Raw genomic sequence first — 26178 nt, 5'->3', positions numbered from 1 at the left:
TAATTAACTTAAGTTCTTTCAGAACTGATCTCCTGCGCTGTAATCTTAGATCGCTATCCATGGAATTTACATCCAAAGGGGAGCATGAGACTATTTGCCTCTGACTAGTAACTGCGGGGCCATGCCTATACATCTTATCTTTGGAGGCATTGTAATTGTAATGGTGCTTCTTTCTGTTTGAAAAGGTGGCCAATTCTCCTGTAGAATGAGTTGCGAAACAAGTATTGTTGTTTGGACTCTGGTGCTATATATTTGATTTCACAGAATTAGACCTTCTGACTACATGAAAATACTTGTGCATATAGTCCATGATGCATTGATATGAATCTTTAAAAGGATTTATAAAAAAATCCACATTTAATTAAAAATTTTGGATGGGCATTAGATATTAGGAGGGTTTTGTACTCTGGGGCCTCTTTGTGTCCGTTTCTCCGTTTGCCTACATAGTAAGCTGACCATAGCTTGTTTGCATAAAGAAGTGGATTCTCATTATTTTCCTGTTTTGTTCTAGTAGCAAATTTTCTAAAGACTGTCTGTCCTCCCTATCCATCTTTTGTGCTGTACTCTCAAATCCTGTTGATATGCATACATGCACATCATTCGCTGCAGGAAACATCTTTCAATTTTTTTTAAATAGACTGAATCTTCATGCATAGAAACATTGGGCAACAGCTCTTTTCATCTCCTTCTAATGCATCTGGACTCTTCATGTACAAATTCTATATTATATTTAGCTTTTGACATAAGTTATGTGTTCCTCAGTATACTAACAGTAGTCTCCCTATTGATTATACACTGTACAACACAGTTATTTCTTATAGCCCATTTCTATATTAAGCACATAGAGCACCCAATGTTCATTTTTAGCATTCAAATTAAAAACCCTTTCATAGTGTGCCTTTTGTAGATACAGTATTGCAACCTCTTGAGATATTGCTGAAAGAGACCACCAATTTTTTTCGTCCTTTGTGGTTGCCATTTGTTACCTAGTTTCTGTGAATATGTGCATACACCTCAATCATTGCAGTAGTATGGACATATACATATCTAGATCTGAGAGATTTTACACAAAAGAGGTAGTTCCATCCGCAATACACATTTATTGATAGGGTTACATAATATATACAAAATACACACCAGACAGTATTTACAACACAATGTACAGTGTAGGTCCCCTGGCTTACATGATATTTACAAATTACCCACAGCAACCATATTTATAATACAAGATGAGATGCAAGTACAGCGTTAGATTACCTGTTAACTTCAGGTCGGCCCATGGTGACTGCTGTCTGTTCCCACACCAAAGAGGGACTTAGCTTGGTCACTGTAGCTAATATAATTTTCTCTAATTGGTCACTGTACCTAGTGTATCACTGACATTTTTGCTATGTAATGTTAATTAATAGACAATTCTATTAATTGGCATTTGGCACCATCTAGTGGCTTAAACGTGAAATGGACTTCATTTATTTTTCTATTTCAAGAACATGGAGAAATGTTACAGGAAGTGACTGTTTGTTTACATTATACAAGAACTTATCTACCCACAATGTCAAGTGACCTACCCATGAGCACCAAGAGACTGAACTGCATGCTGGGTAGGTTATAAAAGGACCCTGCGCCATCTTAGGTCTCTTCTGGACGCGTGGCCTGCCTGTGAGGACCTGTGAAGAGGTCTCCGGAGCATGCGGCCTACATCACGCGGAGTGGAACAGCCAGCGACTCTGTCTCACACCACAGCGTGCTGGAGCAGCAGTGTGGTTGGATCGGGAAGAACCCAAAGGCCCTTGACGGAGGTAACTGAGGACTCCCGCTCATCTGGTGGAACTGAGCAGCGTGATGGCGTGGCCGCAGAAAATAGACTGAGATCTTGTGGAGCGGAGGCATCCAGCTGTTCAGGCCTGTTTGGGTGAGAACCAATTACACCAAAGGCAGTTGTAGGTGTATTGCACTACAAGAATAGTTCTAACATTCATCTTCCTTTAATCCTTGTTTGTTTAACTGTTGGATTACAATTACTACAACACAAATAGCTAGCAGAAGACAGAAGACTAAAAAGACTGCATCTCTTATTGCAAGGCCTTGCATCCTATTGGTATTAAGAGGGACTGCATTATAAAGTAGGGGGAGCTCCCTAGGAATTGTGTTGTACTTTATTGTGTAACTAAGTCGCCTGACAAGTCATCCCAGTGTGAACCGACTCTAACTGAAATATATGTCTGATTGCAATATTATTTACAGCTGTTAATGGAGATTTCACATAAACCCATTATGTAACAAAACTAAATCCAATTGAGAATCTGTGCCAAGACTTGAAAATTGCTGTTCACAGACGCTCTCCATCCAATCTGACAGAGCTTGAGCTATTTTGCAAAGAAGAATGGGCAAAAATGTCACTCTCTAGATGTGCAAAACTGGTAGAGACATCCCCAAAAAGACTTGCAGCTGTAATTGCAGAGGAAGGTGGTTCTACAAAGTATTGACTCATGGGGGCTAAATACAAACGCATGCCACACTTTTCACAAATGTATTTGTAAAAAAAGTTGAAAACCATTTATCATTTTTCTTCCACTTCACAATTATGAAGGAAACAAAACAAGTGTAGCGCTAAAACAATCTTAGATGTCCAACATTGAGACAATATAGTCCAAAAGCTAGTAAAACCACTAGGTATAAATTAAAAGAAAGTCCTCCATGTTTGTATGACTCCTAATGACTGATAGACCATAGAAATTACGTGACTTCATGTGAGGAACAAATCAATAGGTGCGTGACATCTGAAGTAAAGACAAAACAAGCACACCACCACCGACAGTAAGGAGGCTTACCGGATCAATTGGACCCAAAGAGGCATACGCCCAGTTGGGTCAAAACAGGCTTAGGTGGTGAACGGCTGTAGGGGATCCAGAAAAGTTGTAAGGATGGAGGTCCTGGGATGAACCATGGACTGGTGTGTCCCCCAGGATGTTAGAAAACAGATGGCAGTGGTATTGGGTGGAGAGGAAAAAGGAAAGGCCACATAGTGTAAATCCATATAAAAGGTATCAAATTTATTAAAAAATGAAAGATACACTCACATGTAAATCTTTAAAATCGGCGCTGTAAATATATGATGGCAGTGGGGTCCTTCCCAACGCGTTTCGTCCTCTTAGACGTCGCTGTGCTTGTTTTGTCTTCACTTCAGATGTCACGCACCTATTGATTTGTTCCTCACATGAAGTCACGTAATTTCTATGGACTATCAGTCATTAGGAGTCATACAAACATGCAGGACTTTCTTTTAATTTATACCTAGTGGTTTTACTAGCTTTTGGACGATATTGTCTCGATGTTGGACATCTAAGATTGTTTTAGCGCTACACTTGTTTTGTTTCCTTCTTTATATGCATATATCTTTTTGGCCGTGTTAGCTGCTTGTTCTTCCTTTTTTTTCAGGGCAGCGCAGAATTATTTGGTATATTCACTTCACAATTATGTGCCACTTTGGGTTGGTCTACCACATAAAATCCCAATAAAATACATTTACGTTTTTGGTTGTAACATGACAAAATGTGGAAAATTCCAAGGGGAATGAATACCTTTTAAATGCACTGTAGGCAGTTGTAGGTGTATTGCACTACAAGAATAGTTCTAACATTCATCTTCCTTTAATCCTTGTTTGTTTAACTGTTGGATTACAATTACTACAACACACATAGCTAGCAGAAGACAGAAGACTAAAAAGACTGCATCTCTTATTGCAAGGCCTTGCATCCTATTGGTATTAAGAGGGACTGCATTATAAAGTAGGAGGAGCTCCCTAGGAATTGTGTTGTACTTTATTGTGTAACTTTGCACTCCTGTGGTTGCCCAGAGTGTGCTGGAAGTGGGAAGGTGCCCAGAGTTAAGGCGTTTGTGCTCTGAGCACTAGTCCCACTTGGAGACACACTTTCAGGGGTCAACCTTATGTGTACAAACTGTTGTGAAAACCTATTGAAATGTTGCATTATGTTTGTGTGACAGTGCAAATAAATGTAATTACCATTTTATATCTGTTCCAGTAAAATTACGTTCCTGGTTAATTACAATTGGTGTGGAGTGTTGTTCCTTTTCCAGCAGGTGGAGCAACGGATACCCAGGTAAAGGTACAGCATTGGTACATTGTTATTACGGGATTGCCCTGTGTTGTTTAACTTCACACTAAAACTGCACCACAGCTGTATCAAGCGGGTTGAGCCAATTTATTGGGGGTGGAAAAGCAGAGTACAGGCCCAATTAAAATATCAGCAACTCCTTCGGGGGTAAGTGCTACACTAGTGAATGTAAATTGGGCACAGCCTGATTGGATGAGTCAAAGAAAGCTGTTGTTTACTACCCAGGTGAGATGTGATCAGGGAAAACAAAAGGCCAACCTTTCAAGTTTAACTAATTACTGTAACACCAACACAACACTCAATACTTTAAATATATTTCCTTCTAAGAGCCGGTTCACACTGAGGCAGCATGACTTGCAGCACGACTGCCTCAGGCAACCTGCACACGACAGCAGCAGCGACTTGCAAAATGACTTCTATAAAGAAGTCGATGCAAGTCGCCTCAAGTTGCCCCCAAAGTCGTACACAAACTTTTTTCTTGCGTCGCTCCTATTAGAACGGTTCCATTGTACAGAACGGGACACGACTTGTCAGGCGGCTAAGTTGCCTGACAAGTCATCCCAGTGTGAACCGGTGTTCTGACTAGAACTGTCCTCCTATCGGATAGTGTCCGCACCGTACTGCGCAGGCGCAGCGCTTGCGCAGTATGGAGCAGAAGGAGATGCCGAAAGTGTCCGAAGTTGAACAGCTGACCATCAGCTGTACACGGTGCTTGGGCACTTCTTAGCGATGGCTTTGTAAGAGGGCCCCTCGCGGGCTTGTTTTACTCGCCACGCTTCGGGCACGGCCTCGCTGCGCTCAGCAATTATTTATTCTAACTCTATGTCCACTTGGATAGTAGGGAATGAACCTGGACATAGGGTGAGAATAAAAGCGCAGGCGCCGTGTACAGCTGGTGATCAGCTGTTAAACTTCGGAGACTTTCGGTATCTCGTTTGTCTTCCGTACTGCGCCTGCGCAGTACAGGGCGGACACTATATGATAGGGGACTGTATTCGACAAGACACCGGCTCTAACTGAAATAAATTTCTAATTGCAATATTATTTACAGCTGTTAATGGAGATTTCACATAAACCCATTATGTAACAAAACTAAATCCAATTGAGAATCTGTGCCAAGACTTGAAAATTGCTGTTCACAGACGCTCTCCATCCAATCTGACAGAGCTTGAGCTATTTTGCAAAGAAGAATGGGCAAAAATGTCACTTTCTAGATGTGCAAAACTGGTAGAGACATACCAAAAAAGACTTGCAGCTGTACTTGCAGAGGAAGGTGGTTCTACAAAGTATTGACCATTTATCATTTTTTTTCCACTTCACAATTATGTGCCACTTTGGGTTGGTCTACCACAGAAAATCCCAATAAAATACATTTACGTTTTTGGTTGTAACATGACAAAATGTGGAAAATTCCAAGGGGAATGAATACCTTTTAAATGCACTGTAAGTCTTAGCACTGAACAGAAGGATAAGCTAGTCAGAACTCTTAATATCAAGCGTACAAAAAATTGTCCACTGCTCTCACCTATAACTGTCTATCCTAAACTCCCTAACCCACATCTTCAACCTCTCCCTCTCCTCCGGCACCTTTCCTTCCCCGCTCAAACATGCACTGGTTACCCCCATGTTTAAAAAACCCTCACTAGACCCCACCTATTTGAATAACTTAAGACCTATCTCCCTGCTCCCATTTGCCTCCAAGCTTATTGAACACCTTGTCCATGACCGAATGAGTCGATACCTCACAGACAACAATCTTCTCGACCCCCTACAGTCCGGCTTCCATCCACAAGATTCCACTGAAACTGCCCTACTAAAACTCACCAATGACCTACTAACTGCTAAAACCATTACTCCATACTCATACTCTTAAGCCTCATACACACATTTTCCAATTTTCCGATGGGAAATGTGTGATGACAGGCTGTGGAAAATCCGACCGTTTGTATGCTCCATTGGACAATTGTTGTCAGATTTTCCACGGACAAATGTTGGATAGCAGGTTTTAAAATTTTCCACGGACAAATGTCTGTTGTCGGATTTTCCAATCATGTGTACACAAGTCCGTCGGACAAAAGTCCAAAGTACAAACATGCATGCTCGGAAACAAGGACGAGCCAGAATCGGTTGGTCTTGTAAACTAGCGTTCGTAATGGAGAATTAACATTCTAGACGTGGCAAATTATGTAATCTCGAAATGCAGCACACAATTCTCTTCTTCTTTAATGGGATAATAATGAAGCTGCTTTGCTGGTGATACTGATGCAGTTATTGCAAACAAATTTTCAAAGGCTTTTTTTTTCTAGTGATATCAAGAATAATATTATAATCCCTTTTTTTTTAATTTGGGCAAGTTACCACAACACCATTATCCCATAGTTTTTAAGATCAAAGATACAACTATGTTGGTGTCCCTTGTCAATTTTACATTGTATTTTTTTAAATGTAACTGCCTACTCCCAAACTGTCATTTGAAGTAAAACACATAGCCAAGTATTATTCTACACATTTTTTTTTTATTGTGCATTAAAAAAAGAAAACAAATTAAATTAAACATGCTATGTGCCAATAGAACTTAACCAAAAAGTGCATTCTATGTATCCAAAAATATAGAAACTATACCGATTCAAATCATTAATATTCAACCAAAAAAAATAATAAAAACCTCATGCATGTGTCCTGCTTCTTAATATAGGGGGTCAACAATGCCAAGAGTTGGTGAAAGCAGGGGTCCGTCATTCGGAGATAATTCCGAAAATTATCTGGATTATTCTCCTGGGGCTCCCGCAGCATTGCATATGACATAATAAGTCACGATTAATAAAGCAACCAATTTTTAGTCCAAGATCTCCTCCTCCTCCTGTTCCTGGACTGGACTTGGGTCAAAGCAATAACTCCAAGGCCAATAATAAATAACACGTTATCTCCTCCGATTCCGCAACATGTCTGGTTGACGAACGGCCGTTCAGAAGCCCAAAGGGTGGCGCTAAAGAGCTGAAAAAGCACGTAGTATGTTAGGAATTACTACTAGTAATTCCTTGATGTTTGTATGCAAGACAAAATCCTGGCACACACATTCGAACAAAAGTCAGAGGTTTTGTCTGCGGAAAATCCGAGCGTCTGTACGAGGCTTTAGACCTCTCTGCTGCCTTCGACACAGTTGACCACCTGTTCTTCCTCAGCAAACTACACTCCCTTGGCCTCCGTGATTCTGATTTATCCTAGTTCTCCTCCTACCTCAGAGCACTTTAAGTGTCACCTACAACTCCATCTCCTCCGCTCCTCTTCCTGTTGGGGTACCCCAAGGCTCGGTCCTTGGGCCCCTCCTATTCTCATTCTATACCTCTTCCCTGGGCCAGTTGATAACCTCCCATGGCTTCCAATCCCACCTCTACAATGACGACACTCAGATCTATCTTTCCACTCCTCAACTCACCCCCTCCATCTCCTCACGGATCTTAAACTTACTGAATGACATAAAGGTATGGATGTCACACCACTTTCTCAAACTCAATCTTTCTAAATCTGAGCTTGTTATATTTCCTCCTTACGGTCCCCCCTTCCATGACTTTACCATTAAGATCAACAGCACAACCATTGGTCCCTCCACACATGCCATGGTTGCTTGGTGTAATCCTTGACTCTGACCTCTCCTTCAGCCCCCACATCCAATCACTGGCTAAATCCTGCCGCCTTAACCCCTGCAACATCTCCAGAATTCGATCCTTCCTGACTAATGAAACCACAAAGCAACTTATTCACTCCTTGATTATTTCCCACCTTTACTGCAACTCTCTCCTTAATGGCCTACCCTTACGCAGGATATCCCCCCTTCAGTCTATTATGAATGCTGCTGCTAGACTAATACACCTCACTAACCAATCCATGACTGCTGCTCCTCTTTGCCAATCCTTTCACTGGCTTCCCCTACCCCACTGTATAAAATTCAAAATGCTAACCACAACATACAAGGCCATCTACAACATCGCCCCCAGCTACATCACCAACCTCATCTGCAGTTATCTCCCAAATCATCCCCTCCGCTCCTCCTGCTCGCTAGCTCTCTTGTTACCGCCTCCCATGCTCGCCTTCAGGACTTCTCCAGAGCCTCTCCCATCCTCTGGAACTCCCTGCCCCGGTATGTCCGATCAGCCCCTAACCTCTCCACCTTTAGGAGATCCCTAAAAACTCACTTATTCACGGAAGCCTATCCCACACCCACCTTACAACTGTCCCCGAGCCACCCCCATCAAATCATTCCCCGCATCTATTACCTTTTGTACCACCACCTCTTCCCTTTAGAATGTAAGCTCTATGAGCAGGGCCCTCCTGTCCCTTCTGTATTGAACTGCACTGTAATTGTGCTGTCCCCCTCTACATTGTAAAACACTGCATAAACTGTTGGCTCTATAAAAATCGTTTACAGTGCCTTGCAAAAGTATTCACAGAACTTGCCCACAACTTTAAAGATGTTTTTTTTTTAATTGTAAAGCAAACAACAAATAGGACAAAATAACAGAAAAAGTCAATGTGCATAACTATTCACCCCCCTAAAGTCAATACTTTGTAGAGCCACCTTTTCGGCTATCACAGCTCCAAGTCACTTTGGATAAGTCTCTATGAGCTTGCCACATCTTACCACTGGGATTTTTTCCCCATTCCTCCTTGCAAAACTGATCCAGCTCCTTCAAGTTGGATGGTTTGTGATTGTGAACAGCAATCTTTCCACAGACCACAGATTTTCTATTGGATTGAGGTCTGGGCTTTGACTAGGCCATTCCAACACATTTACACACAGAGTGGTACAGGTTTTGCTCAAGAATATCCCTGTATTTAGCACCATCTATCTTTCCTTCAACTCCGACCAGTTTCCCAGTCCCGACTGCTGAAAAACATCCCCACAGCATAATGCTGTGATGAGTTGGGTTTGCGCCAGACATAGCGTTTTATTTGATGGCCAAAAAGTTAAATTTTAGTCTCATCAGACCAGAGCACCTTCCTCCATACATTTTGGGAGTCTCCCACATGCCTTTTCGCAAACTCAAAAGGTGCCTTTTTGTTTTTTGCTGAAAGTAATGGCATTCTTTTGGACACTCTGCCATAAAGCCCAACTCTATGGAGCGTACGGCTTTTTGTCATCCTATGTACAGATACTCCAGTCTCTGCTGTGGAACTCTGCAGCTCATCCAGGGTTACCTTAGGTCTCTGTGCTGCCTCTCTGATTAATGCCCTCCTTGCCCGGTCCGTGAGTTTTGATGTGCGGCCGTCTCTTGGCAGGTTTGCTGTTGTGCCATGTTCTTTCCATTTGGTTATGATAGAATTGATGGTGCTCCTAGGGATCATCAAATATTTGGATATTTTTTATAACCTAACCCTGAATTACTTCTCAACATCATTGTCCCTTACTTGTTTGGAGAGTTCCTTGGTCTTCATGGCAGTGTTTGGTTAGTGGTGCTTCTTGCTTAGATGTTGCAGCTTCTGGGGCCTTTCAAAAAGGTGTGTATATGTAATGACAGATCATGTGACACTTAGATTGCACACAGGTGGACATCATTTCACTAATTATGTGACTTCTGAAGGTAATTGGTTGCACCAGAGCTTTTTATGGGCTTCATAACAAAGGGGGTGAATACATACGCACATGCCAACTATCAGTTTTTTATTTCTGAAAAATAGCTTTATGTATATATTTTTCTAATTTTACTTCACCAACTTAGACTATTGTGTTCTGATCCATCACATATATTTCAGATTAAAAAAATATTGAACTAAAGGCTGTAATGTAACAAAATAGGTAAAAATCCAAGGGGGTGAATACTTTTGCAAGGCACTGTATTGTAATAATAATAATAATAATAATAACTGGCCCTTACAGCAAGGAGCATTTGAAGGCAACGCATAACAAAAAAGGACCAAGGATAAAATCCAAGGAGAATTCCAAGCTCTTTAAGCTTTAAGGAGGGGTGGGCTCTCTCCAGTCTATCTTTATCTACCTCATCAGAATGCATGTGCTTCCACTGTGGAGCCTCTTATAAGTTAGAGATAGGATTACAGACACCAGGGTGCCTTGGCGGGGCTCTGTAGCTTATGCATGCATTTGCAAAATTGTGCAACTTAACCCCTGTTTTACAACACATACTGTAAGACAGGTTAATATGGTTGCTCGCAGGCTGGTTGGTAAGTAGAGCTTGGAATTCTCCTTGGAATTTTTCCTTGGTTCTTTTTTGTTAGTCAGAACTCTTAGCATTGACTGTATAAGAAAGTGTCTTGGCCTTCTGTTTCTTCAATAGTTGGCCTATTACATTAAAAGGAGTTGGTAATCCTGCCTCACAACCCTATGCATACTCTGTTTCTAAAATTAAACAGAGATACCCATTATATACCTTGCACTAATAGACTTGAGGTCTATGTTAGGGATTTCTGTAAATAGTATATACAGTATGTGCAGTAGTACTGGGTCCAAAGGGCCATTATACCAGAGAGTACATCTGGCTAAAGGATCAGATGAGCATTCAGGAAAAATTCCTTCAAGACTACTAAGAGTTAATTATTATGATTATAATTATTGATGTTTATGTCTAAAAGCCTATTTTCCACTGTCTTTACAGCTCTCTGGACCTGTCAGTCATTCATATCCTATTATACTTATTGCTAAAACACAATTGGGAGGCTGCTAAAGATATTGACGCCTATAAAGGGAAGTTATACAGAGTAGCCAAGCAGTCTATTAATTATTTGTCTTCTTCTCTTAGGCTCCCTTCACACTTATCTCCATGTGGTACATGTGTATTGCAGTAAATAGCATTCCAATTATTTTGTAAAGTGGAACCTTACTTTCAGCACACCACAATGTACAAATACTGCACTACGGTGTGCTGTGTTGGTGGACAATAGTGCAACTAGATTTGAGCACATTGTGGCTCTTTAAAGGTCCTGTTCTAATGTAACAACAGAATCAACAAATGATAAACACACATGATAACATGAGCACAGATGGTAATGGGTCCTTACTGGTAGCTTAAAGCGGACCACCCCCCTTCTGATGCAAAAGTAAATGTAGCCTTTTTAATATGTGCCCTTGTATCACATAACAATATACTTGCTAGTCCATGGAGTCCAGTGATGTCTTTCTTGAAGTCTCCCTTGTGTTGGTGTGCTTCTGCGGCACCATCTTGAATCTCCTGTCTTGGGGAGCCAGTTCACTTCTTGACTTTTACAGATGGCCTATCTGATGGGGCACCTTTAGATCTTGCACATGCGCAGACATGCCACAGGTCTTTCTGCCAGGTCCCGAAAACCTAAATCACATCCAGGACCAAAATAGTGCAAAACTGCATTCCATACTGAAACATAGCCTTCTGGGATGTGGATGGGCAGCCAATCACTACATCACCATTGCTCAGATGTGGTTTCCAGAAGTAGGAAGCCACATCACTATTAAAAGGGACAAAATGGTATTTACTGTCATAAACAATAACTCCAGAACTCCAAACAGACACAACACTAACAGATAAATACATGGTTCATATATAAATGTATTATACTAATACTATATATATATTATGCTGATTAAACTTGTAATTTATTTGTAATTGTGGCCAGCAATCGTTTGTGATACACACACCTTTGTGTGTTCTTCTCATTCCCAGTGTAGCTGTCACGTATCAGGTAGGACCAGAACTGTGTGGACCGCAACAGAGGAAACCCAAACGTGTATAAGTGAAATATAGTGATTTATTAAGATAAGTGAATAAACATAACCACCTCCCATATAATAAAATGTGCAACCAACCAAATACAAACAGACCCACAAATAATAATAAAAATAATAATCAGACATATATATTTATACAAATAGGGAATACCGGAATCAAAATGGAGCCAGGCCAGGGTCATCAACGGGAGGTCAGTAGATAGGGACAGGGAACAAACAGGACAAGAAGAGGATGGATGGATAAGGCTGAAAGGTAAAGGTAAGGGTAACAGGATCACAGGAGGGACGGGTCCAGGTACAAGGCACAGGGTTCAGGTACAGGGATCAGGTTCAGATACAGATACAGAGCTCTCAGGTTCAGGTCAGGGCACAAGGAAGATACCAAGGCAAAGTGTGTGTGTGTGCTTTGCCAGGTATTTATACACATCTCCTGCAATCAGGCTCAGGTGATGCCTGATTGCAGGAGATGATGTCAGCTCCACACTGCCAGGAACCACCCACTGGTGGGTGCCAGTACTGCAGCCCAAAGATCAAATAATACCACCAGCAAGAGAGAGAGAGCTCCCCTGGCAGTTCCAGACTGTCAGGAAACACCCGCTGGTGGACATCAGTATTGCACGCCAGATGTCTGACAATGCAACCAGCAGGTGGAATAATTCCTGACATTAGCATTTCTGCATATTGGCTCTCCTTTGCTGTTTTTACACGTCATCCAATTGTTTATCAGACAGAGGTGATGCTGCTGAGTGGCTGGCCATTGAGTTGGCTTGGATGTGGTAAGGTAATATGGGAAGATGCATTGCTGGACCAAGCTGGCTTTGGAATAGGGCAGAAGTCCATAAATCACATGGCTGACTGTACAGAATTACAAACATTAAATGTATAATAAACCTTTCTACCTGCATAACGTGTGCATTGTTCATGCCAATTTATGGTGTCATTTATTGCCCTGTATGCATAACCTATAGTAGAATATATCTTCAGATTCATGTGTCAGAAATTTCTGTTTGAGGTATGTGGAGTGACACTGCACAGGCAATTCATGACCTTTGCAAGTAGTAAAAAAACAGACATTTCCTGTGAAGAAACTACATACCCTACACTCTCTGGGTCTCTAGTTCCTGTGCAGGTGAGAGCTAAACAGTAATTCGATCTAACACAGACACAAACAGGCAGAGTAATTAACAGAAAGCTCACCATAATATCATTAGCACTCCATCATTTGTGGTGCGAGTCATGCATTAAATGCTGTGTCACCCAGAACAAGAAGTTGCCTAACCTTTTAGTGAATAGGGAAAGGCTAGTTGCAGCAATACATTGGCATAAGGGAATCAATTGGCCATGATTCTACAAACTGCAGCCACAACATGTGAGCCCATCATTACAAAGTAGGGCAAACAGTCAACACAAGGAGCTAGATGGATTTGTGTCTTTTTTCAACCTAACTATGTAAATATGTAACTATATATAACAATAATATCTAGTTAAAACAAAAAACATTGATAGCGTACAATAACTTTACATGTATGTATATATACGTTTGTTAGGAGATCCAGTCAAAAAAAATGTTTGAGTACCAGACTTTACATAAACATATTAAAATATATCATAAACAAGTGGTATTTTTTTATCCTGTGTTGCATCTCTGTATTGGTGATTTTCCGCAGCCTGCTTCTAGCTATTTTATTCCTATTGATGGCTGCCTTAACATGGCAGGTTTCCCAGGTATTAATTTATTGAAAGCTGCACATTTAAAAATATGAAAAATTATATTTGAAAAAACATTTTCAATATATACCATTTAGACACCAACGTAAAATATAAAGCTGTGATATGAACTTCTAAATTCAATGAAGTTAATTTGTACAAATGGTTGGTGACGTCCCCTCTCCTCCTTCGCCTATAATTTAAATAAGTTGACTTTAGTGCACCCCCAACAATGTGGTTTCCCACAACCCCAAGTTCATGAGAATTCTCTGAACTGATTTATGTTAGTAGGTAATTCAGAGTAATGGTACTCCAGTTTCTAGCCTTTGGATAAAAAATATATATATTTTTTACAGCTCATATACTTTTAACACAAAGCCACAGCTCTTTTCACTACACCCCTAGCACTGGTCCACAGATAAAAATATAGAGATTTTACCATAGATTATGCGCAAAATTAAAGTAGTTTATGGCCATTGCTGTTAAACTATAACCTTTTCTCTTTTGGGTGAATTCACGCTTCCTTTGTGATTTGTGTTCCTTTCTACTTAGCATTGGAGAGAATATTATATTACAAATGTCTCATTTAAAGTATTATCAGGATTCTCAGGGTTTTCCTACATCTGTGGGAACTTCAAAGGAAGTTTCTTTTTGGTGCATCATGGTGAGAGAGCTGTGTATTAGTCAAGATAATTAATAAGGAGTTATACTGAGGGCCCAAAGCTGAGACGTGTTTTGGCGGGGGGTTCGTTTGTTCTTTTTGTTTTTTATTTTGTTGGGGAATGAGGCCTGGTACCCGACTATCCCCGATTGTTAAATGTGTTTGCCTTATGTATGTAATTTAAAAATTTTATAAAAGGAATTTACAAAAAAAGATAAATAATAAGACTTGGGAAAAAACATAGTAATTCCTATTCACATACTATTAAGATCTACTGCATCTTGAGTGCAAAAAAAGTGAAATTGAAAGTTTTGATTGCTATGAAATTTTGGCAGACATTATGAGATTGCAGTAAAAATTTGCCATGGCTGAATGTTTGATGCATAGAGAAGCATTTCACGTCTTTTTAGAAATTCACTCTTCGGTGGTGTCAGGTCTATTTTAGAGACAGAAATAGCAAAATGGACCTATCTATGGTAAACCTACACAAAAAGTATAGAGAATTGTATTAATTACATGTCTTTCACACTGCATTTACTTTTGAAATGTGGCTCAAAGAGGAATTATCAATTTTTCTTGAGTAAGACTGTAGATTGACCTACAGGGAAGGCTTGTGCAATCAGTACAGTGTTTTTAATACCACGTAAGGGAATAGATGTATTTTTTAAAGGATAACATCATTTTTAATATTATAGCAATTATGTGCAATCAGGGTATTATCTGAAATAACAGGAAGATAAATTAACGAGAAACTGGATCTCTGAAACTCTGTGAATGAATAAAATAGTACAAAAGAAGAAAAAGGATCATGAAAAAAAAACATGCAAACTTAGAACATACGGCAGTTGTATAAAATGTCATTACAAATTTATTTTTTAATGATTTACACTGTAATGGTCATTATCCTTTTACTTTGGCTGACAACCAATCAGTTACCAGTGATCCCAGAATTTTCTTAACCTGAAGCAAACTGGATATCTATGTCCATGAAAATGTTTCAAAAGTTGTAAATTTCTCAGACTTGCTATATGCCAAAAGTTTGTGGACTGACTGACTATCACATCTTTATGAGCTTGCCGAACATCCTTTTTCAAAATGATAGGCATTATTATAGATTGCGCCTCTTTATAAGCTTTAACAACCTCCACTATTCTGGGAAGGCTTTACACAAAAATATGGAGTGTTTGTGGGATTGTGTGCTCTGTCAGCCAAAACAGCATTTGCAGAGTCAGATACCGATGTTAGATAAGAAGATGATTCACGATCAGCATTTTAATTCATCCCAAAGGTCTTTAACCACTTGCCTACTGGGCACTTTCAACCCCTTCCTAACCAGGCCAAGTTTCAGCTTTCAGTGCTATCGCATTTTGAATGAGAATTGTGCGGTCATGAAACACTGTACTTACAGTGCCTTGAAAAAGTATTCCTACCCCTTGAAATTTTCCACATTTTGTCATGTTACAACCAAAAACGTAAATGTATTTTATTGGGATTTTATGTGACAGACCAACACAAGGTGGCACATAATTGTGAAGTGGAAGGAAAATTATAGTTTTCATTTTTTTTTACCATGAGTCAATACTTTGTAGAACCACCTTTCACTACAATTACAGCTGCAAGTCTTTTTGGGGATGTCTCTATCAGCTTTGCACATCTAGAGAGTGAAATTTTTGCCAATTCTTTGCAAAATAGCTTAAGTTCTGTCAGATTGGATGGAGAGCGTCTGTGAACAGGAATTTTCAAGTCTTGCCACAGATTCTGAATTGGATTTAGGTCTGGACTTTGACTGGGCCATTCCAATACATGAATATGCTTTGATCTAAACCATTCCATTGTAGCTCTGGCTGTATGTTTAGGGTGGTTGTCCTGCTGGAAGGTGAACCTCTGCCCCAGTCTCAAGTCTTTTTCAGACTCTTCTAAGATTGCCCTGTATTTTGCTCCATCCATCTTCCCATCAACTCTGACCAGCGTCCCTGCTAAAGAAAAGCAACCCCACAACATGATGCTGCCACCACCATGTTTCACAGTGGGGTTGATGTGTTCAGGGTGATGTGCAGTGTTAATTTTCCACCTCACATAGCGTTTTGCTTTTAGGCAAAAAATTTTTTATTTTGGTTTCATCTGACCAGAGCACCTTCTTCCACTTGTTTGCTGTGTCCCCACATGGCTTCTCTCAAACTGCAAACGCGACTTCTAATGGCTTTCTTTATGCCACTCTTCCATAAAGGCCAGATTTGTGGAGTGCATGACTAATAGTTGTCCTGTTCACAGATTCTGCCACATGAGCTGTGGATCTCCAGAGTTACCATGGGTCTCTTGGCTGCTTCTCTGATTAATGCCCTCCTTGCCCGGCCTGTCAGTTTAGGTGGACTGCCATGTCTTGGTAGGTTTGCAGTTGTGCCATACTCTTTCCATTCACGGATAATGGATTGAATAGTGCTCCCCTTAATGTTCAAAGCTCGGGATATTTTTTATAGCCTAACCCTGCTTTAAACTTCTCCACAACTTTATCCTTGACCTGTCTGATGTGTTCCTTGGCCTTCATGATGCTGTTTGTTCATAAACTTCTGAGGGCTTCACAGAACAGCTGTATTTATACTAAGATTAAATTACATACAGGTGGTCTCTGAAGGCAATTGGTTCCACTAGAATTTAGTCAGGGGTATAAGAGTAAAGGGGGTTGAATACAAATGCACGCCACACTTTTCAGATATTTATTTGTAAAAAAATTTGAAAACCATTTATCATTTTCCTTCCACTTCACAAAAATGTGCCACTTTGTGTTGTTTTATCACATAAAATCCCAATAAAATACATTTTTGGTTGTAACATGGCAAAATGTGGAAAATTTCAAGGGGTATGAATCATGTGATTGTCCATTGTCCCTTTACCTTGATCTGTGATCAACTATGTCCGAAAGACAGGGGGTGTGCGGGGCTGGTGGGGGTATGGGGGGGTTCTAGAAGAACATCAAGAGATGCCCTCCCAGAACCAGATGACCATGCTGTAGCCATCTTTCGGTTACAGCACGGTTGGCAAGTAGTTTATTGGGTTGCTGCGAGGGCTCTGCGCAGGCCAATATATTCCTCAACATCAAACTCATCAAATAATTGCTTTTTTGGATCTGCCTTTGTGCACAGGGGCATAGTCGTACAACCCCAATTCCAAAAAAGTTAGGACAGTTTGTAAAATCTAAAATAAAACAGAATGCAATGATTTGCAAATCTCATAAACCCATATTTTATTCAGAATAGAAAACATATCAAATATTTAAACTGAGAAAATGTACCAATTTATGAAAAAAATAAGCTTATTTTGAAATTAATTGCAGTAATACATCTCAAAATAGTTCGGGCAGGGCAACAAAAAGCTGGCAAAGTAAGTAGTACTAACAAGGAAGAGCTGGAAGAACATTTTGCAACTAATTAGGTAAACTAACAAAAGGTTACTAACATGATTGGGTATAAAAAAGCATCTCAGAGAGTCAGAGTGTCTCAGAAGTAAAGATGGGCGGAGGTTCATCAATCTGTGAAAATCTGCATATAAAAATTGACAAACAATTTCAGAATAATGTTCCTCAATACAAAATGTCAAAGACTTTTGACTACTAAATATATTATCATCTACAGTACATAATATCCATCAAAAGATTTAGAGAATCTGAGAATCTGGAGAAATCTCTGTGCACACAAGACAAGCCATAAACATAATATTGGATGCCTGTGATCTTCAGGCCCTCAGATGCATTAAAATCAGGTATGATTCTGTTATGGATATCACTGCATTGGCTCAGGAATGCTTCCATGTCTGTGAACACAGTTCGATGTGGATGGTGCTAAATAAAACCTGTACCACTCTGTGTGTGATTTGAGGCTAGGACCGAGGTTCACTTTCCAGCAGGACAATGACCCCAAACACACTGCTAAAGCAACACTTGAGTGGTTTAAGGGGAAACATGTAAATGTGTTGGAATGGCCTATACAAAGCCCAGACCTCGATCCAATAGAAAATCTGGGGTCAGACTTAAAGATTGCTGTTCACAAGCGCAAACCATCCAACTTGAAGGAGCTGGAGCAGTTTTGCAAGGAGGAATGGGCAAAAATTCCAGTGGTAAGATGTGGCAAGCTCATAGAGACGTATCCAAAGCGACTTGGAGCTGTGATAGCCACAAAAGGTGGCTCTACAATGTATTGACTTTAGGGGGGTGAATAGTTATGCACATTGACTTTTTCTGTTATTTTGTCCTATTTGTTGTTTGCTTCACATTAATAAAAAAAACATCTTCAAAGTTGTGGACATGTTCTGTAAATGATGCAAATCCTCAAACAATCCATGTTAATTCCAAGTTGTGAGGCAACAAAACACGAAAAATGCCAAGGGGGGGATGCTTTTGCAAGGCACTGTATGACACTAGCATTGAGCAGTTAAAATCCTATATCAGACAAGAATGGGGCAACATTCCTCTCTCATAACTCTAGCAACTGGTCTCCTCCATTCCCAGACGTTTACAGAGTGTTAATAAAAGGAGAGGGCATGCTATACTCTGGTAAACATGGTCCTGTCCCAACCTGTTGCTGGCATCCATTTCAAAATTATCTAATTTTTTTTTCTTAAAATGGTACATATTCTCAGAATAAACATTTGATATGTTCTATTGTGGATAAAATATGGATTCATGAAATGTACAAATCATTGCATTCTGTTTTTATGTAGACTTTAAACAGCATCCCAACTTTTCTGGAATTAGGGTTGTACTAGAACAGAAAACTACATTTCCCGAACTGTTGCCACAAGACTGGAAGACCACAATAGTCTTAAAGGTTATCATGCTGTGTACTGTAGCATTAACAATACCCTTCCAAGAAAACACCTGAAAGCAATATTTTGGAAGCATGTCTATATATTTCTGGCCATATAGTGTATATTGTATAATTCAATCACCCATTGGTAATTAAAGTAAGAAATTCTTTATTGAGACCTTTCCACTACTCTGGATGTGTTTCTGTAGTTTCACCCCTAATGAAACACAAGGGGGTTGATCTATGAAAGGCATATAGACCCTTCACAGTGCAAGAGAAATTGCACTTTGCAGGGTAATTTTCCCCAAAGTTTAGTAAATTAGATAAATCTCTGCTGACTTCCATCATCCAATAACTTGCAAACAAAATGCAGTTTTTTTCTCCTTTCACATGATTGGATATTCTTTGTGAAATTTCACTGCACTCACTAAGCTCTGGGGCAAATTCCCTTGTAAAGTGCAACTTCCACTACAAAGGAAACAGCCTATTTGCCTTTAGTAAATCAGTCTCAAGGGTTTTTCACATCATAACTAAGTTAATAAATGAAAAATCCATAAGGCATAATAAGCTCCAATCTTTATAAGATCTATACATACCAGTATTGCTGCTTCCAGTACCAATGGAAAACAAAAGCATAAGAGTTAGAATTATTTTGCCACATTCTCATAACATTAATGGAAAATAGAGTGACAGTTTTGGTAGTGTTTTAAAACTTTTTTTTACAACCAGTTTTAAGAAATACAGAACCAGTTGTCACTGACAAGACTTTTCTGATAAATAAGATGGGGAAACTATATTCACCCTTAAAGAGGAGCTCCAGGCCCCTCCACCCCCAATTTTTTGACTAAGGGAAGCTGGCATTGAAGCCTTGTGGCCTCATAGCCGATTTCCTACTGCGCATGCATGAAGCTTTTTGTGAATTGTCTTCTGTGTTCTGGGACCTATGAAGTGTTTTGGTTGGAGCTCCTCTTTAAGTGAATTTGGCCAAAAATATTCAACCAAGTGCGTCATCTTGACTTTCAGTCCACTAAAATTTTCAGATGGTGATATCTCTTTCTCTCTCTCTTTCCAGCTTTCAAATGTTGGGGATTCCAAAGCCACTAAAAAATAAAGTTATTTTAATAGAAGAACAAGTGCACAGGTTTGGATATCCTAAAATAGAACCACTCTACAATATGAAGTGGTTATGTCCAATATCATGGTAAATGATTTGAGAGTTATACATTTTATAACTGTAGGCAAAATTCTGGAAATATGGCAAAATTTAGCAATTTTGGCAAAATAAATAGGGGACAAGGGGAAAGAAAGAGGGATTTCTTTTTGGTGGGTTTTCTGGGTGAAATGAGCTTTAAATTAATCCTGAGGTTTACTGAAAATGTTTCAATTCTGGACTTGTTCTTGTGCTAAGAATGGCCCTTTATAAGAAGCCTCATTACTTTATTTTATTTTATTTTTTTTCAGAAAGAAAATAAACAGTAGAGAAGAAAAAAAAATGTAAGAGGCGACTCGTTGTACATCTTACGGCATGTATGCGCTCCTTGATCATCCGATCAAGGGTGAATACTGCTGTGCAAAATCTAAGCACATTGTTTCCCTGGAAGCAAAGGTTCTGAATCTGGGGAAGCAACTGTCAGCACTGAGAAGTCCCTCCATACTAAAGGAGAGCCAGGAACGTACACGGCAGGTGCCGCCAGGGGCCAGCACAGAGATGGGTGGAGACAAAGAGGTGCAGGCACTAGGAAAGAGTAGATGGGTGACAGTCAGGAAGGGTAGAGGGGAAAGTGCCAGGTAGGCTGATCCAGGGTTGGTGCACCCCAATAAGTATGCTCCATTGAGTGACATTGGTGAAACCAGTCAGGGACCAGCACTGCTGGAGCTGAGGGACTCACCTAGCTGCCGGGGAAAGAACTCCTCCAGTGTGAGTGGGGGGGAAGTGAAGGGAAAGGAAAGACAGATTTTGGTGGTAGGGGACTCAATTCTTAGAAGGACAGAGAGGCCAATCTGTAACAAAGACCTGAAGCACCGAACCACTCCCGATCACAGGGAGCTGTGATCAGTGTCACTAGGCAGAACGGGGAAATGCTTGTTTACATCAGCATTTCCCCGTTCTTCCTCTCCGTGAGACGATCGCGGGTATCCCTGCGGATATCGAGTCCGCGGGACCCGCGGTCACACTCATGGAGCTTGCAGCGGGTGCATGTGCCCACAAGTCGTGTCTTAAAGGGCAACGTACAGGTACGTTAATATGCCTGTATGTGCTCTTCTGCTGCCGTATATCGGCATGAGCCGGTCGGCAAGCGGTTAAAAGGACCAAAAGAAAAGTCTCCTTGTTTTGGAGTCAAAATCAACAATGATGTCTGGAACCCAAAACAAACAGATAATATTCTTTTTTTAGTTTATTGAAGTCAGTATAAGGAGTGGTCACACCTACACAGAGTACATGCCAAACCCCTCTATAGACTGACATCTGGATGGGACTGCTTAGGCATTCAATGCCACAATATATGTATAGTATACTGTATATAGTAATACACGTGTAGCCCATATATATTCACATAAATCCTACCTCAATTCGAGCAATTCGAACAGTCTCATCCTTAGTTGGCTCCAATATGAATGGAGCATATGTGGCCATAGGTGTGAACAGCCTATTGTATTAGGGTGTGCATCCCAAGGCTCAAACATGCATGCGTGTGCATGTATGTATGTACAGTGTATGTTTAATAAATAAATCTATCTATACAGTATATATATAGATACACACACGCCTTTAAATAAATGTAAAAAAGAGTAGGGCACTGGACGGTATTATTATTTTTTACAAATTTATTTTTATATTATTTTTTTACCATGCTGTTTGTTTTGCTTTACAATTTTTTTAGGACCCCCATTGGGGGGGCATTGGTGAAATATCAGCAAGGGGAATCTGTGCCACAGGCACACCCCCTGCCCAGGCACAACCGGCACACCCCCTGCGCACAAACTATGAAAGTAAGGGAGACATATATAGCCACACTTTACAAGTGTATCCGCCTATACCTGTAATCCCACCACTGCGCTCTAGGAAATGAACTAAGACAATTCTACAGCTGCCACTTAAAAAAAAAAAGGGAACATGTGAACCGAATTCAAACCTCTAATAAATATAAGAATGAATAGTGGCGCTTATGTGCAAATGATGAATAGTAAGTGAAAAAAATTTATATATATGAGAATATTGTTGGTAATGTGACACTTAGCATCAACGCCACAATAAAATGAAAACAGAAAATAAAGGTTGTGTCTATATGCATACAAAATATAAATAACGTGACTGAGCAAATGATGATAACATCCTGTGACAAGTATAAAATGTATGTGCCACTTCTCGAAAAATGAATTGATGAATAGAATGCATAAAAACAGTCCATATATAATGTGAACAAAAGTCCAAAAAGTTATGAGATCTCCGGTAGGAGAAACAAAGTGTGATTCTTGTAATCATCCACCACACCTCAGTGATGTGATTCCACTCCCCTCTAAAAATCGCACTCACCAGCTGCTATAGCCTCACACTCTCATGTTTGGCCAGAATCGTCTCAACCCACTCACATGGGGGTTAAAATCAGATCTCCAATGTCCAACGGTATGTATGTCAAGCACTATCCCTGAAGTAGTAGCTCCACATGTAAATACAGAAAAGTGCTCCAATAGTGTGATACCATTCAGAAAAATGTATTAAAATATCAGTGATCCATCACCATTGTACTCACATGTAAACATATCACAGCAGGCAAAAAAGACAAATCACATCAAAAGCAATCCATACAGTGGTTGGAACAAATAACAGTGGTCGCGGCAGACCTAGGGAGTGTGAATGCTGGTGATAGTCTCATCCGCTCCTAGAATCAATCCTCCGCTTCCTAATGCTCCGGGTCTCGTCACTCCATCTTCCGTCACACATGCTAGATTGCCGTATAGCCACGCCCTGACATGTTTCATCACTGGGACTTAATCATCTGATGATTAGGGCTCCCTGTGCCCCTCCGACAGCAAAACACAATAGCACTGTAGGAGGATGACTGTGTTGATGGGGCAATCAAGCAATTTTCATTTCTTCCACCACAGGTCTGGGCTATGGGATGCCAAACAACGTCCAGACATTTCTAGAATCAGCTATGGCACCTTCTCCTTAGAAATATCAAAAAATGTAAGAAATATATACAGTATCTCACGAAAGTGAGTACACCCCTCACATTTTTGTAAATATTTTATTATTTTTTATTTTCATGCGACAACACTGAAGAAATGACACTTTGCTACAATGTAAAGTAGTGAGTGTACAGCTTGTATAACAGTGTAAATTTGCTGTCCCCTCAAAATAACTCAACACACAGCCATTAATGTATAAACCGCTGGCAACAAAAGTGAGTACACCCCTACATGAAAATGTCCAAATTGGGCCCAATTAGCCATTTTTCTTCCCCTGTGTCATGTAACTCATTAGTGTTACAAGGTCTCAGGTGTGAATGGGGAGCAGGTATGTTAAATTTAGTGTCATCACTCTCTCATACTGGTCACTGGAAGTTCAACATGGTACCTCATGGTAATGAACTCTCTGAGGATCTGAAAAAAAGAATTGCTCTACATAAAGATGACCTAGGCTATAAGAAGATTGCCAAGACCCTGAAACTGAGCTGCAGCATGATGGCCAAGACCATACAGCGGTTCAACAGAACAGGTTCCACTCTGAACAGGCCTTGCTATGGTTGACCAAAGAAGTTAAGTGCACGTGCTCAGTGTCATATCCAGAGGTTGTCTTTGGGAAATAGACATATAAGTGTTACCAGCATTGCTGCAGAGGTTGAAGGGGTGGGGGGTCAGTCTGTCAGTGCTCAGACGATACGCCGCACACTGCATCAAATTGGTCTGCATGGCTGTCATCCCAGAAGGAAGCCTCTTCTAAAGATAATGCACAAGAAAGCCCACAACCAGTTTGCTGAAGACAAGCAAACTGGGACATGGATTACTGGAACCATGTCCTGTTGTCTAATGAGACCAAGATAAACAAATTTGGTTCAGATGGTGTCAAGCGTGTGTGGCAGCAACCAGGTAAGGAGTACAAATACAAGTGTGTCTTGCTTACAGTCAAGCATAGTGGTGGGAGTGTCATGGTCTGGGGCTGCATGAGTGCTGCCGGCACTGGAGAGCTACAGTTCATTGAGGGAACCATGAATGCCAACATGTACTTTGACATGCTGAAGCCAAGCATGATCCCCCTCCCTTCGGAGACTGGGCTGCAGGGCAGTATTTCAACATGATAACGACCCCAAACACACCTCCAAGACGACCACTGCCTTGCTAAAGAAGCCGAGGGTAAAGGTGATGGACTGGCCAAGCATATCTCCAGACCTAAACCCATTTGAGCATCTGTGGGGCATCCTCAAATGGAAGGTGGAGGAGCACAAAGTCTCTAACATCCACAAGCTCCCTGATGTCATCATAGAGGAGTGGAAGAGGACTCCAGTGGCAACCTGTGAAGCTCTGGTGAACTCCATGCCCAAGAGAGTTAAGGCAGTGCTTGAAAATAATGGTGGCCACACAAAATATTAACATTTGGGCCCAATTTGGACATTTTCACTTAAGGATGTACTCACTTTTGTTGCCAGCGGTTTAGACATTAATGGCTGTGTGTTGAGTTATCTTGAGGGGACAACACATTTACACTGTTATACAAGCTGTACACTAACTACTTTACATTGTAGCAAAGTGTCATTTCTTCAGTGTTGTCATATGAAAAGATATAATAAAATATTTACAAAAATGTGAGGGGTGTACTCACTTTCATGAGATACTGTATATATATATATATATATATATATATATATATATACTGTGTGAATAAGAACACATATCAAAGACATACAGATACTCCTTGTTTAGCGACTTACCTGTTTATTGACCGCTCAGACTTACGACCAGCTCTCCTCACCCGAACGACGCGCTATACAGGTACTCCTCATTTAACAACCAGGTTCCGTTCTAATGACCAGGTTTGGTCGTTAAACAAGTAGTCACAAGTAATCAATATTTTAAACATTCTTAACTACTGTACTGAACTGTATTGTGAAAAAAAGGTCTAAATACAAAACCCCAGCTCAATAACATTGTTTTAATTTGCATAAGTACAGAACACAAACAAAAATTCTGTACTGTACTGTACAATACAATGATGCATAGCGCGTCGTTTGGGTGGGGAGAGCTGGTCGTAAGTCCGAGCGGTCATTAAACAGGTAAGTCGTTAAACGAGGAGCATCTGTACATCATTGTATTGTACAGTACAGTACAGAATTTTTGTTTGTGTTCTGTACTTATACAAATTAAAGCAACGTTATTGAGCTGGAGTTTTGTGTTTGGACTTTTTTTCACAATACAGTACAGTAGTTAAGAATGCTTAAAATATTGATTATTTGTGACTCCTCGTTTAACGACCAATTCCTTTAACAACCTGGTCATTGGAACGGAACCTGGTCGTTAAGTGAGGAATACCTGTACTGGGGTTTATTTTCAAATTTGACAGCAAGAGTGGAAATACCCTTTAATCAATCCTCTGCACAGCAGGTCTTACATTAGTTAGGGACCCAACAAGGCTGTTCCATAAAAACAGACATTGAAAGCTGCATACATGTATTTTAAATGTCCTCTTTAGTTATTTGTCTGGAGTTCAGCTTTAAATGTGTTTCTGAGACATAATGCCTACATACACAGCAACAGCAATTTCATATGCTATTACAATGTAATGTATAATGAGTGATTACTGATACATTGCATTCTGCTTTCACATAAACAAATCTGCTCTCCAGTGATAGCAAACTCTGATCTCATAATAGAGACCAGGCTGCAATAACATCAGTTCTTTTATCTTTTCCTATCTGATGGAATATAATGATTATACATTTCAATTTGTGACTTTTAAATGATTTAAGAATCGTCATGTTTAAGTTTAAAGAAAAAGTAAAGAAAATGGAAAATAATCTATTTAACGCAGTTATTCGTTAAAAATATCCCTAAATGTATTTTACATTGTACCTTTTTTCTTTATATTTGCTTCTAGTAGGTCATATCCCCCCAACAGTCCCAAATGCCACGGGACTGTCTCAGGATTTTAACACAATCCCAGCA

This window comes from Aquarana catesbeiana, linkage group LG01, assembly GCF_042186555.1.
Source record: "Aquarana catesbeiana isolate 2022-GZ linkage group LG01, ASM4218655v1, whole genome shotgun sequence".
Lineage (NCBI taxonomy): Eukaryota > Metazoa > Chordata > Amphibia > Anura > Ranidae > Aquarana > Aquarana catesbeiana.
This window is presented reverse-complemented; position numbering follows the sequence as displayed.